The sequence below is a fragment of the Protopterus annectens genome, chromosome 2.part1, assembly GCF_019279795.1.
Source record: "Protopterus annectens isolate FY-2018-M chromosome 2.part1, PAN1.0, whole genome shotgun sequence".
In the NCBI taxonomy this organism is placed as follows: domain Eukaryota; kingdom Metazoa; phylum Chordata; order Ceratodontiformes; family Protopteridae; genus Protopterus; species Protopterus annectens.
The window spans coordinates 355,082,056-355,095,470 of record NC_056729.1 but is presented as its reverse complement, the minus strand read 5'-3'; the positions used below and the strand labels follow the sequence as shown (position 1 = coordinate 355,095,470).

General features: G+C 40.4%; 1 protein-coding gene across 1 annotated transcript in view; it reads left to right on the top strand.

Moving 5' to 3' along the window:
* MED28 (mediator complex subunit 28) overlaps positions 1 to 13,415 on the top strand; it is a 196,850-nt gene that overhangs the window by 38,313 nt on the left and 145,122 nt on the right. The gene's annotated exons all lie outside the window — the stretch shown is intronic.

Here is a 13,415-nt window from a genome sequence, read left to right as displayed (position 1 = left end):
TGTTTTGTTTTATTTTGAGGGGTTAGATAATATGTATGTGGTACTCTGTTATTTCATACACAGAAGTATTGAAATGTTTGTGCCACTCCTACAAGAGTTGCAGCAGGCATATGATACACACAGTTTGGTAATGAATACTTTTCTGCCCTGTGTAAACGGGCCACTGGAATAAGTCTTTACTGCAGTTTGTCTTGCTACATACATTATTCTGTATTAGCTTTTTAGTTTTATTATCTTGGGACTAAAAATTATTTAATTCTGTACACAGAATGTGACAACACATTTGGGGCACTCGCTGGATATTTTTCACACCATGTAAACAGGTCACTGGAAAGGGCTTTGCTGACAGTTGGCTTATTCATGACATTACTGGGTAATCCTATTTCTCTCTTGTGTTTGAGGGGATGGCATTTGCGAACACGATACTTTGACTGTTTGTAAGACTTGCTCTTGGTAGCCCTGACGTTTCATTTTTTTTTATTTATATAAAATGTATAAAATCTGGATAAACAGGACTAGGCCTTTGGTTGGGCTTATTAAATGTCAAGAGTGTCTGTCAGACGTTTTGGATACATGCTGTTACAATTCATGCAATAAAATTATCTACTTTTTTTTTTCTTTGCGCTCCTATAAATGACAATGTAAAATATCACAGCCCCAGTCAGGAACCCCCCCCCCAGCATCTCCAGTTCAGAAAAACACTTTTAATCATCACAAAATAGCAGTATGTTAACAATGTGCTCAAGCTGTTAAAATGCAAAGCAGAAAATTACAGCTTTGTTTTGGAAATTTTACTACAATAACAAAAGTTTTCCAGTGTAATTTAAAAATACTGTAAATTACTTCCGTCTTTCTATAAAAGTATCTACAAACTGTCCCAGTTTCAACTGGGTTTTCTCCCACACAACTGTTACAGCTAGTCAGAAATGTACAGTTTGAGTATTTCAGAACAGCAAGTATTAGCTGAGGGCTGGCATTACAATTGTTTGGAGGGATAAGTGGGTTGAGGATGGGGATGGCGCATGCCTTGAAATGACACCAGACTGGCTAAAAATGGGGAAGACCATTTTTATACATAAAAATAAACCTGCACATCACCCTAAGAGCTGTCTACCAATAACCTGTCTCTCAACAGCATATAAAACCTGTATACAGGAATTGATGTAGATAGAGTGTAACAGTCATTTAGATAAAAATCCAGTCATGGCCGTAGAACAGAAGGGGAATAAGACAGATTTATATGGAACAAAGGCTCATCTGTTGTTAAAGCCATAATGAAGACCTGTAGGTTAGAACAGGAATCTCAGCATGGATGTCGTTCCTCTTTCGGCTTTTCCCAGTTAGGGGTCGCCACAGCAGAACTCTGGTCCGCTAATGATTTGGCAGTAGATTTTTATGGTGTCGAGGTGCCAGCCCGACGCCCAGCCTTCAATGAAGGCATGCCCATTCACGCATGTCTTTCAAACGCCACTCGACTGTGGGGAGGACATGCAGACTCAACACAGAAGGTGCTCTAGCCAAGAATCGAATGGGAGAACCTCTTGCTGTGAGGCGACAATGCTACCACTGCGGCTTGGATAGATTACAAAAAAGCATTTGACAATATTCCTCATGACTGGATTGTAAAATGCTTACAGATGTGCAAGATCCATCACACATTGGTAAATGTTATTGTAATTGCTATGAAGAAATGGCAAACCACTTTGTAGTTGAACCTCAAAAAAGAACAAATTTCTATCCAGGGAGTGAAAATCCAGAGTGGAATATTTTCAGGGTGATTTATTATTATTATTTATTTATTTTTTTTTTTGTCACCATTACTGTTTTGTCTTGCTCTCAATCTGTTAAGCTGTGTACTCGTCAGGTTGGGTCATGGATTCAGTCTGACTCCCAAGAAAATCATCAAGTCAAAGGATATCTCATCTGCTGTTTGTGGATTATCTAAAGTTGTATAGTTCAGTAAATGAACACCTGGAACAACAGCAGCTACAAGTTGTTAAAACCACGGATGATATAGGAGTGTCATTTGGTGTTAACAAATGTGCTAAAGTAACATTTGAAAGAGGAAAACTGAAGAATCAAGAATTTAAAACTTTGGGAAGAATATGATCTAAAAGATTTGAAACTGGGATTGTGCATATATCTTACATAAGATGAAGGTACAGTGATACAGCATGAAAAAGTGAGAGCAAAGCTCCGTAAGGAATATTTTAGAAGACTAAATACTGAAAACTGCTCTGGTATCTAGGAATAAATTTCTGTAGCTATAATTCAACATGAACTTCCTGTTTTAACGTACAGCTTTGGGGTAATTGGCCAAATAAAGTGCTGGATAAGCTTTATAGGAAAACAAGAAAATTGCTTCATGCCCATCAAATGGTATACAAGAACCAGTGTTTGCCTAGATTATATTTCTCTTGAAATCGACTATACATATAGGTCAGTGATTGTGGAGTTGCATACTTCTTTATTGACCTCATCAGATCCAAACATACTTTAAGTTCTAAAACGTGAAGAAATTAAGTCTGAGTTACCTGTTTGCGTAGGTTAGTAGAAGCCTTTAGAAAGCAAACAGGCAGACATGGAAATTCAACCAAACCTGGATAAAAATCACTGGTGACAAAGTGCAAAAAAAGCAAATGAAAGAATACAAAGGACGGGACCAGTGAAAAAGATAAATGGAAAGACCACAGTTATAGAAGGAAGTATAGGGATCTACTGGAACAACCACATGTTAACCCAAGAGTTAATGTACGGATGTCTCCGATGAGGTGACTTTAAACCAAAGGATGAAAGGTTGATATTGGTAGCCCAAGACTGTGGATTAGGTACTAGATGGTTCAGAAAATCCATAGATTGGATAGCAGATGCAAACAAATGCAGGTTTTGTGGTACTGAACTAGAAATGCCTACATCTTGTTGCAGGTTGCAATACACTCATTGTTGAAGGTTTGTACACCGAAAGACTTAACAATGTGGCAAACTTGCAACACTGGAGACTTTGTAAGCATTACAACATGGAGGCAGCTGAGAAACATTGGAAACCAGAACCACAAAGGATTGTTGAAAATGATGAAGTAATTATTATATGGGATGATACCATACAAGCAACTAAGAGGTTAAAAGCAAACACCAGATTTTTTGTTAAAGAAAAAATACAGAAATTGCATTGATTGAAATTGCTACACCCTATGACTACAGTGTCTTATAAGCTGAAAGATATAAATAAAATATCAAGACTTGCAAACAAAACCTAGAGCAATTTGGAATAAGGATGCACATGTAGTTCCAGTTAGCTAAACTAATGAAAGGGAATCTTAACGAATATCCAAGTATGATACCCATAAAAGTAACCCCTTGTGATCTACAAAAAGGTAATTCTGGGAACACTGCAGGGGTTGAGAAGAGCACTTGTATCAAATGTAAAAGACTAAAACAAAACTGATTTCACAAAACATTAATTATAGACTTACTTAGGAATGGGATCCATTTCCATTGTGGTGTGAAAAAACCATAAGCATTTGGAGAAAGTAAAACCAAGGGAAAATGTGGAGGGGTAGGGTCAGCCATGGTCTGGAGAAATGCATCGGTGCTACGAGTATGGCTCAGTGGTATAAAAGGATGTGGAAGCGTAGATGAGTGGTAAAATTAAAGAGATGTTAAAAAGAGTTGCAGACCAGTGGAGAGAATAAGTGAGGAAAAGCAAGACAGTTTGCAGGAGGAACTGTGAGAAAGGAGTGGGTCTGTGGGAAGCAACAAAGTTGATCAAACGGAAGCATTGTTGAAAATGGAGGTATGGGGGTCAGCCAGATCTGAAGAAGTATGTGGATAGGAACTGTGAATGCAGCAGAGTGGTATAAAGGTATGTGGATGGTAGAGATGGTCTAGATGGAATGATAAAATGAAAGATGTTATGGTAAACAGGTGGAGAGAATAAGTGATTTAAAAGTAGCATGCAGTTTACTGTAGGGTCTGTGGAAAACGGGCATTGTCATAAAGATAACCAGGGATGTAATGAGAGGAAGGAGATGGTTAGCAAATAACATTTCAGGAATTGTGTCACACGTATTAGATTCACAGACTGGTTGAAGTGTGAGGGAGTTAAAAACGAGGGAATGAAGAGGAAGAGAGTAGCAGGGAGACTAGGCAAGAAGGGGTGAAGTATTTGTCCATTGTTAAAGTAATAGTTGCACTGGTTAGATGAATGGTCAAGAAGAAAGGCTCTGAATTCATGTCCAGGGTTTTGGATGTTTGGGGAGAGAGACAAGTTTCATACTGCTGGAGCTAATGTGGAGAAGACTGGTCCCTTTAAGGGCTCCAGTGGGGTAGTTTGGGTATGTGGAATTTGGAGGCAGGTAGTGGACAGAACCATAACTGAAATAGTTTATGTATTTTACTGTTGAAAAGGGAGGTAGCTGTTTGGTAGAGAAATAGGTTTTTAGTTGTAGAGGAATGTTTGTCTTTCGGCTTTTCCCGGTTAGGGGTCGCCAAGTTGTAGAAATGAATAAGCAGTGATAAATATGAATGCTGGCAGTGTTTATAAATCTGAAAATGTTGCTTTGTGTCTTGTGTGAAATGTTTAGTATTTTGTGCATTGCAGAGTGAGATGATGTGCCTGTTTATATAATATGGTCTGCTTAAGTACAGATGTGGCTTTGTTGTAAGAGAAAAAAATCAGTTATGAGGTGGCTTGCAAATTTGTAGAAGAGTTGAACATGAAAATCCTTGATGGCAGCTTCCACATGTGGTTGAAAGATTACATTATGCAGCAATGCGCATAACTTATTGTAAATGGATCACCGTCACTGAACTGGAGGCCATTGACAACTTTGTTGGCTGACAGTTTTAGCTTAAATCCCCCCCCCCCCCAATACACACTGCCCCAAGATAATCCAAAGGAGATGCCACAATCCCCCCAACCATTACTAGAGAACAGGTCATTAGTGCACTTTTCAAGTCCTGAATCACTGCATTGATGGGCCCTGAAAACATCCTGGGATGCTTAATAAATAGCATGAAACATGACCTCCACTTGAATCACTTTTCAACTAGTGCCTACAGTTAAGGTTTTGTGCCCAAGGAATGGAAGATGGCTATAGTAATTACCCTGGACAAAGGAGGGCCAATCAATGATGCAAGTAACTATAGGCCTAATAAGTCTGACCAGCCTCATATGCAAGGCCATGGAAAGAATCATCATGGACATGATAAATGAGGACATGGGTCCAGCATTTGCAGGTTATCTATCATAATTTGGCTTTGTTAAAGGAAGGTCATGCCTATTAAATCTGGTGGACTTTTTTGAGAGGGTCACCAAAGCATTGGATGAAGGTAAGACTGTATACATACCTTACCTCTTCCTGACCAAAGCTTTTGATACAATACCCTGTTTGGGCATTATAGACAAACTCACTAATTTAGGTATAAAGCTTTTTATCACCAGCTGGATAGCCAGCTTGCTGACAGGACCCAGGAGGTCAAAATAGGTGAGGCCACCTTCCACCAAGAGGCTTGTCATTAGCTGAGTCCCCCTAGGGCTCGGTACTGGGGCTGTGCCTTTTTGGCTTTAAAGGGAAGAAAATGCTGAAGGTTTATGGCTGACTAAGTTTGCAGATGATTGCAAGCTGGGGGTTATCAACTCCCCTGCAGACACTAGCATCCTTCAAGAAGGCCTATCTCTGATTAACAATTGATGCCAAAGCCATGATCTTAAACTCAGTGCTAAGACATGCATAATTGTCCCTTTTGGGAAGTCAACCATTCAGTTAATTACCATGTTGATACGCCTCTAAGAGCTAACTCAGTGGTCAGGGATCTGGGTACACACATGGACAGTAGCCTTACCTTTGACCACCATGTGGCCACAGGGGTGAGGAAATCCTTTTATGTTGTGCAGCTTATAAGTAAGGGCATGGCATTTGGGTCCAAAGAGGTCATTATACCACTACATTCTCCCCTTATCAGATCAGTCATAGAGTACAGTGCTCCTTTTGGTATGTACCTGACCAGGCATATGCAGCAGCTACAGCGACCTCAGAGGTTCCTTTTAAAAAGAATACAAGGAGTAATGAACCTTATACAGAGTGCCTTAAAGGTCTTTCCCTCTACTAAGTCTCCTGTAGGTTGCTGAGGAATGGTCTTTACCTGGCTTACAAGATATCGACAAACCCCACATTTTTGAATTTCCTGCATATTCTTAAGTCAAACAGTATCAGAAATACAATGTCTAGTGACCTGAATGTTGTCTGTGACTTGAACAGAACATGCTGGAGAAATTGATGTGTCCCAGAGACTGCCCCTGCCATGGAACAGGCTTCCCATTGATGTGAAGCTGAGTTTGTCTATTACCTAGTTTAAGTGCAAACTAGACCAGTGGATGTGGAATAGAAAATTTACACAGGGCCAGTCACCCATGTCCCTTATGGACAGAGGTAGCTTATAAATGCCTGGCCCTCGGTGTCCTGTTTGGACTGGACATCATTATTCTTTCAGGAAAATGTGGCTAGGATTAGAAAGCCCCCTCCCAATTTGTTAGCCTAGTAACAATCTATGAATAGCTGCATAGAGGCAACTGTACCCACCAGGAATAAATACAAAACTAATTCAGAAAATAAGCCACCCTGGTGGAATCACAACATCAGTAGGCTGTGTAGAAGAAGTAAGTAAAGTCATGGCAAAAATTAGGAGGCGTAGCAACCAGGAGGATAAAAGTGCTGTCGTCAAACTAAACCAACAACTCCACTCAAAGGACATATAAAGTATACCAAAGCTAAATTTGAGGTAAATTTGTCCTCCCAGGCCAAGGACAACCACAAGGCATTCCTTAGCTATGTCTGCAACCTGGGCAATACACAATTGAGTGCGGAGCTCATTGTTAATGGAGCCACCTGTACTGAGCCAGCAAATATAGCAAAGCTTCTGGCCAACAAATTCAGCTCCAACTTTGCCCATCTTTCCTCCTCAAGCTTCCTTTTTCTGTCAAATATAACTCTCCCTACCATTACTAAGAACAAGTCCTCAATGCTGTCTCTCTAAGGCCAAGAGCACTGCATCATTGGGCCCAGATAGTATTCCAGGATGGCTTCTAAATAGCATGAAACATGATCTGTCAGGCTGTTTGGAATTGCTGTTTAACTGTGGCCTCCAAACAGGCTTCATTCCTCCATGAATAGAGAACATCAACCGTCATCACTCTGCACAACGGTGGGCCATCTACAGATCCTGGAAAATAAGACCCATAAATCTCACTAGTGTCATTTGCAAAACCATGGAAAGAATTATCATGGAAATTATCCGTAATGACATAGGAAACCTCCAGACACTGGACCCAACCCAATTTAGTTTTCTCAAGGGCAAATCATGTTTTCTCAACTTGGTGGACCTCTTTGAGAAGGTCACCAAAGAAATGGATGAGAGCAGAGTGGTTCACACTGCCTAGCTTGACTTGGTGAAGGCATTTGACACGGCAGTACCCCATTCAGGCATTGTTGACAAACTCAAGAATTTGGGTATGACAGGACCCAGGAAGTTAGAATTGGGAAGTCCACCTCTACAAAGAAGCCAGTCACAAGTGGAGTCCATCAGGGATCGGTCCACGGACTGCTCTTTTTTGGTATTTACTTCTGTGAAGTCATGGCCATTGTCAAGGGCCTCTGATTAAATTTGAAGATGATTGCAAATTATGAGCAGTCATAGAATCCCCCACAGACGCACATGTTCTGCAGGAAGGGCTGTCGCAGACAAATAGCTTCTTGGTATTTAATTTTAGTCCATGGCTCTGACAGAAGTGCGTAACAGTATTCTTCGGGAAGTCATCCACCTCTGGTAGCTATCGTATTGAGCCCCCCCCCCCCCCAAGAGATGACCCAGTAGTCAAGGACTTGAGGGTGTACACACACAGTAATCTAGCCTTTGATCATCCTGTGTGTACAGTATTGAAGATATCATTCTATGTTGTGTAGCTTATGAATTCAAGTATGACATGTAGGTCCAAGGAGGTCATTGTTCCACTTTATTTGGCACTCATCAGGCCTATCATAGAGTACAATGCCCCCTCTGGTATGTACCTAACCAGGTACATCCAATAAATGGAGCATCTGCAGAAGTTCCTCACTAAAAGAATACAGGGCAAAAGTAACATGTCTATGCAGATTGCTTCAAGGCCCTTTTCCTGTATTCTGTCGCCTACAGCCTGTTGAGGGGAGATTTATGCCTGGCATAGAAGGCATTGTCAGACCCCACAGTGTACCTCCTGCATATCCGCAAAACAGACAGCAGCAGAATTTCCCATTCTAGAGACTTAAATCTTACATGTGATAAAAGTAGGTCCTGCTGGAGAGACTGGCATGTATCCCAGATACTACCCCTTCTGTGGAACAGTCTCCCCATCCATGTGAAGCAGAGTTCTCTCCAACCCAATTCAAGTGTGTAACTTGGACAATTGGATGGGAAGCAGGAAATTTATCACTGGTTTAGCAGCTATGTCTTTCAGGCCCCTACTTAAACTTATCAAGGGTAGTAGAACTATCCAGAGATTTGGGAAGTATGCATGGCTTAAAAAGGCCCTTGTGTTAGTTAGCCTAGTACACACCTGTGAATAAACATGAAGTTGTAGTTAAAGGCAAAATGGACAGTGTTAAAGGAAACATGGCTACTATTCCTGGTCCAGCAGATGATAAATGTAGATTTTTCAGAGCTACGTTAAAACAACATCTTAGTGTTGATGCAGTAGGTAAATTACCAGTTTTCCAGACACGCCTACAAACCTGGATGTGCTTGAAGTACTGATGTACGATGCTATGGACACTATACTGTCTCACACTGAGCAAGTTGGAAAACAGAATGACATGAGCTTCAGAGGTTAGATTGGCCTTGGCCATCTCCATGATCGATTGTATATCACCCAGAGTGAGAATAACTGTGATCAGACCATAAATAATATGAGGGGACCTGTGGGTGACCTAAAGCATTTAGGAGCTCCCTCTGTCCATTACTAGCATAGTGGGCAGTCCATGGGTAAATTTTCTATTACTCGTCCATTGGTTCAAGTTGCTGTGCTTGAATATGGACAGAGGTAAGCTTTGTTTTACGTGAATGGGAGTCTGTTCCAGAATATTGGTGTCCTCCGAGATACCTGTTCCGCCAAAATATTTGATGTGCAGAAGAGGTTTAGATCTCTAGACCAAATGTTTCTGATGCCATCAGGTTTGCCGTTGTACATTTGGCATAGGATAGGTATACCAGGCACAGGTCACCTCTTAGTCTGTAGGATACAGGGTATAGTGTCAGGGATTTGAGTCGGTCCATGTAGGACATAATATTCAGTCTTTGCAATCCTTTTAGTAAGGTATCTTTGTGGGTGTTCCTCCTGTTGCGCGTGTCTGGACAGATAAATAACAAAGTGGGCATTATACTCAGTGATAGGCCTAATGATTGCTGAATAAAGGGGGCATTGACATCTGTAATTCTAGACGCAATCCCTTTGGTTTGTAAGCTTCATTTTATAGACGGATGGGCTTAGTAGCCTAGCTTTCAGCTAACATCTGTCCACTGCTTTTATCTACAAAAGTTCCTCAATCCCTGACAACTGGGTCAGCTTTTAGGGGTTTATCGTCAATGTGGTAGTTCCCCAGAGCAGATATCTTCCCAAAGGATTCGATAATGCAGTGTGTGTGTGTGTGTGTGTGTGTGTGTGTGTGTGTGTGTGTGTGTGTGTGTGTGTGTGTGTGTGTGTGTGTGTGTGTGATTTATTTGTCAAAAATCATGGACACATTTATTTGTTTGGGACATGCCTTCCAGCTGGATGGCTAAGTCTTTTAGAGATTCAGTGACTGCTCCTAGCTTGCAGTCCTCTGCAAACTTAGTCAGAGCCTTTTGGTATTGGCTTTTACTTCATAGAAGTAAATGCCAAATAGGAAAAGTCCCAGCGCTGAACTCTGGGATAACTCCACTAGTTACGTCTCTCTGTGGAGGTAGCTTGCCCTGTTTTGATTTTCTGCGTCATTTCAGTTGGCATTCCAGCGGGTGACACAGGGGTTTATTCCCAAAGTTTATGTAGCATTTCTGCTATCCCTAAGCGGGGAATTGTCTCAAGTTTTGGCCAGGTTGAGGTATGCTGTTGTGTGCTGTCTTAATTTCATCCATTGCTTTGGTGACCTTTTCAAAAAAAGTTCATAAAATTGAGCAAGCCTGACTTGCCCTTGAAGAATCCATACTTGATATGGTTCCAGTGTTTGCAAGTTCCATATGTCCTTTATTGACTAGTTCCATGATGAGTCTTTCCATGGCGTTGCATATGAAGTTGGTCGGACTTATGGGTCTGTAATTGACTGAATCCGTGGAAGGTCTTCCTTTATGCAGGGGAATAACTGTAGCTTCGACAAAAAAATCCCAAAACGGGGCACAGTATCCTAAAACACGAACAAAACGACCACAGCTCACCAGGGCACCAAGGAATCAGGCAAAGACGTGTCAGTGAAATATAAATTTGAATTTAATAATGACGATACACTGACTAAGCGCTTACGCCAAATACTGGCATCATCAGAGTCAGTGAAAATACACAACTACTCCTAATTTATACAAATTACTAAAGACAATTGGTGGTTAATAATTGAAAATTAAGTAAAATTGACAAGTCAACCACCAATTAGCATCCACCTTAAATAAACGTAGGTTTTCCATAATACAAAAAATCTTCAAATTGATGCAGCAGCAGTAAATACATGTATATAAATTGTCACAATGGCACCTAAAATGTTTTTGTGTGTAAAAAAAACATATATTTACAAAAACAATATATGTATAAATAAAAAATATATTAATAAAAAATATTCACTTTGTATAAATATCTATATAATAAATGAAACCTGAACTAAAAAACCCCAGGTACGTTAAACCAAACCAGACTTTAATTTCAACACTGGTTTAATAGAAATGAAGTCATTAATACCAGGAAATCTTGTAGCATTCAGTCGAAGCTGCCATTCCACCTCCTTGATCGCTACCTTGTTACTAATATCGCCCCCCTGGTCAGGAAGAACCCTATCAACCACAAAAAATAGAAATTTTTTGAATTCATTGCACTTGCAACTGTGTAAATACAAAGCATTATGTTCGTCTTTGTTCTTTAAACACCGCAAATGTTCACCTATTCTGTCACGCAATCTACGTGTGGTCATACCCACGTAGAAAGCGTCACAAGAAATACATGAAGCGATGTATACCAGATTTTTGGTATTACAGTTACATAGCCCCGGACATGCCAAGGTATGTCCATATCCTTTCACACACAGATAAGCACCTTCTGCAAGAAAACGACAACACCTACAACTACTTTATATTTCACTGACACGTCTTTGCCTGATTCCTTGGTGCCCTGGTGAGCTGTGGTCGTTTTGTTCGTGTTTTAGAATAACTGTAACTGCTCTTCATTTGCTTGGTACAAAACCAATAATGAGACTGAGGTTGAATAGTATTGTTATTTGAGTGGCTAAATCGAGCTTCATGCAATTTAAGATGCATTCAGGGATGTTGTCAGGACCCATCAATGCGGTATGTTTAGCTTTTGATGGTGCTTTAAGGACTTGGACTTGTGTTTGAGCTGAAGTTTGAGCTGAATTTTATAGGCCAGTAGGTTTGCAATATCTTCAACCTCAGTGTAGGTAACATCATTCACAGTCACAGCAGTGCATTGCTGTGTTTTTAATTGTGAGATTACTGACATAACTAAAAAAAAAAAAAAAAGCCTTGTGATTGGGGCTAAAATAGCTAAGGACAAATATGTATTGGTGGATTTTATTATGTTTCTGAATTTATTTCAGTAACAAGGACTCTCTCATTCTGAGAATTACTTTACATTTGGTCAAAATTCCATTTTATTGTAAAGCTGTTTCTGGGGTTTGTCTTGCACTTGTTCCTACAGGGAGATGCTGCATCTATGCAGCTTTTTATGTACTGGTGTAGTGTGGTCATGTACATTTTCGCATAGTCATTGGAGTTGCACTGGCAAGCTTCCAATCTCCACCAAAGCTATCATTTAGGAGTAGGTAATCTGTATTAGCAACTCCTTCCACCCAAAGTACTTTTTAGAAATTTCTCTGGTTTCAGTTTTATTTCAAAGGAGACAGCTTTATGGACCTAACAAGTGATGAAGATGGCAAGGGATAGTGAAGATGCCTTCATATTAGCAAGTGTCAAGATCCAAAATAATGACCCCCCCAGTGGGTACTCTTGAGTCATTTTGTTGCGGGGTGTTTTTATCGATAAGGCTCAGGAAGCTCTATCCTTGTGCAGTAGTGTGGGTGTAGGTCTCCCAGTCTATAGTATAGATATCACTTAGGAGAATTATATTGGGTTTACTGCTGATTGATTCTAGTTCATGTAGATAGGTATTGTATTTTACTTGGCTCATAAAGGGAGTTCTGTAGTTGGCTAATATGATACAGGACTTTTCTGAAGGTTATTTGAATGTGAAGAATCTCTAGTACATCTTGCTGCCTTACCGGCCTTGTTGTGTGAGTCTGTTCTGGGTGAAGATTGAAACACCTCCACCTTTTCTCTCCTGTGCAGTAGCTGATCTAAATGTGTGGAAAGCATTCTAGCCTTGCACAGCTGGAGTGCTTTCCACAGTTTTAAAATATGCCTGTCACTCCGCAGATGTGTATGTCCTCCAGGGTGAGAAATACTTGTAGGGAGTGGAGTTTCTTGTTTAGGCTCCTAGCATTTATCAGTAACACCTTTGATTTTTCCTTTGCTTGGTTTGGTATGTTTATCAGACTGGCATTGCTTAAAAAGGGCACAGTGAGGGTGGACAATGTCTTTGCCAATAATCAAAACCCTAGAGGGGAACAATGCAGGACATCCTGGTAAACCAGAGTAGTCAATAATATCCTCCCAGGCCGACAAATGTTGGACCCCTTTGAATGACTCCAAAAACTTAAGACTATTATTTTTTGCCCATATGGTGGCATCTTCCTTGGAAAATGTAGATATGCTGCTCCTAGGCTTATACCCGTGTGGTACACATAGGCTGAGAGCTCCAGGATCTCTCTCTTCATGGGAGATGCATCTCAAGTCATTGACAACCAGATGTACTGGTGACAGTCATACTGGTACTTGCTGTTCAAGGCTTTGAATTCTGGTGTGATCTGACAGATTCTGGCACCAGACAAGTAACCAACAGTCACACTTTCTTGCTCTCATATTTTGTGACCAAAAAAATGCATTCTTCATAATCTTTACCTATTACCACCACACCCAATCCTTGGATAATAAATGGCACTATAAACATGAAATAGTAAACTAATGTCTTATTACATTGAAAATGGGCTGCTGCTTTGCTCTGGAGTTTGGATTATTTACTAAAGCTTTTAGGGAACTTTCTACATTTGACTTTTATGGTTGTACCAGTTTCC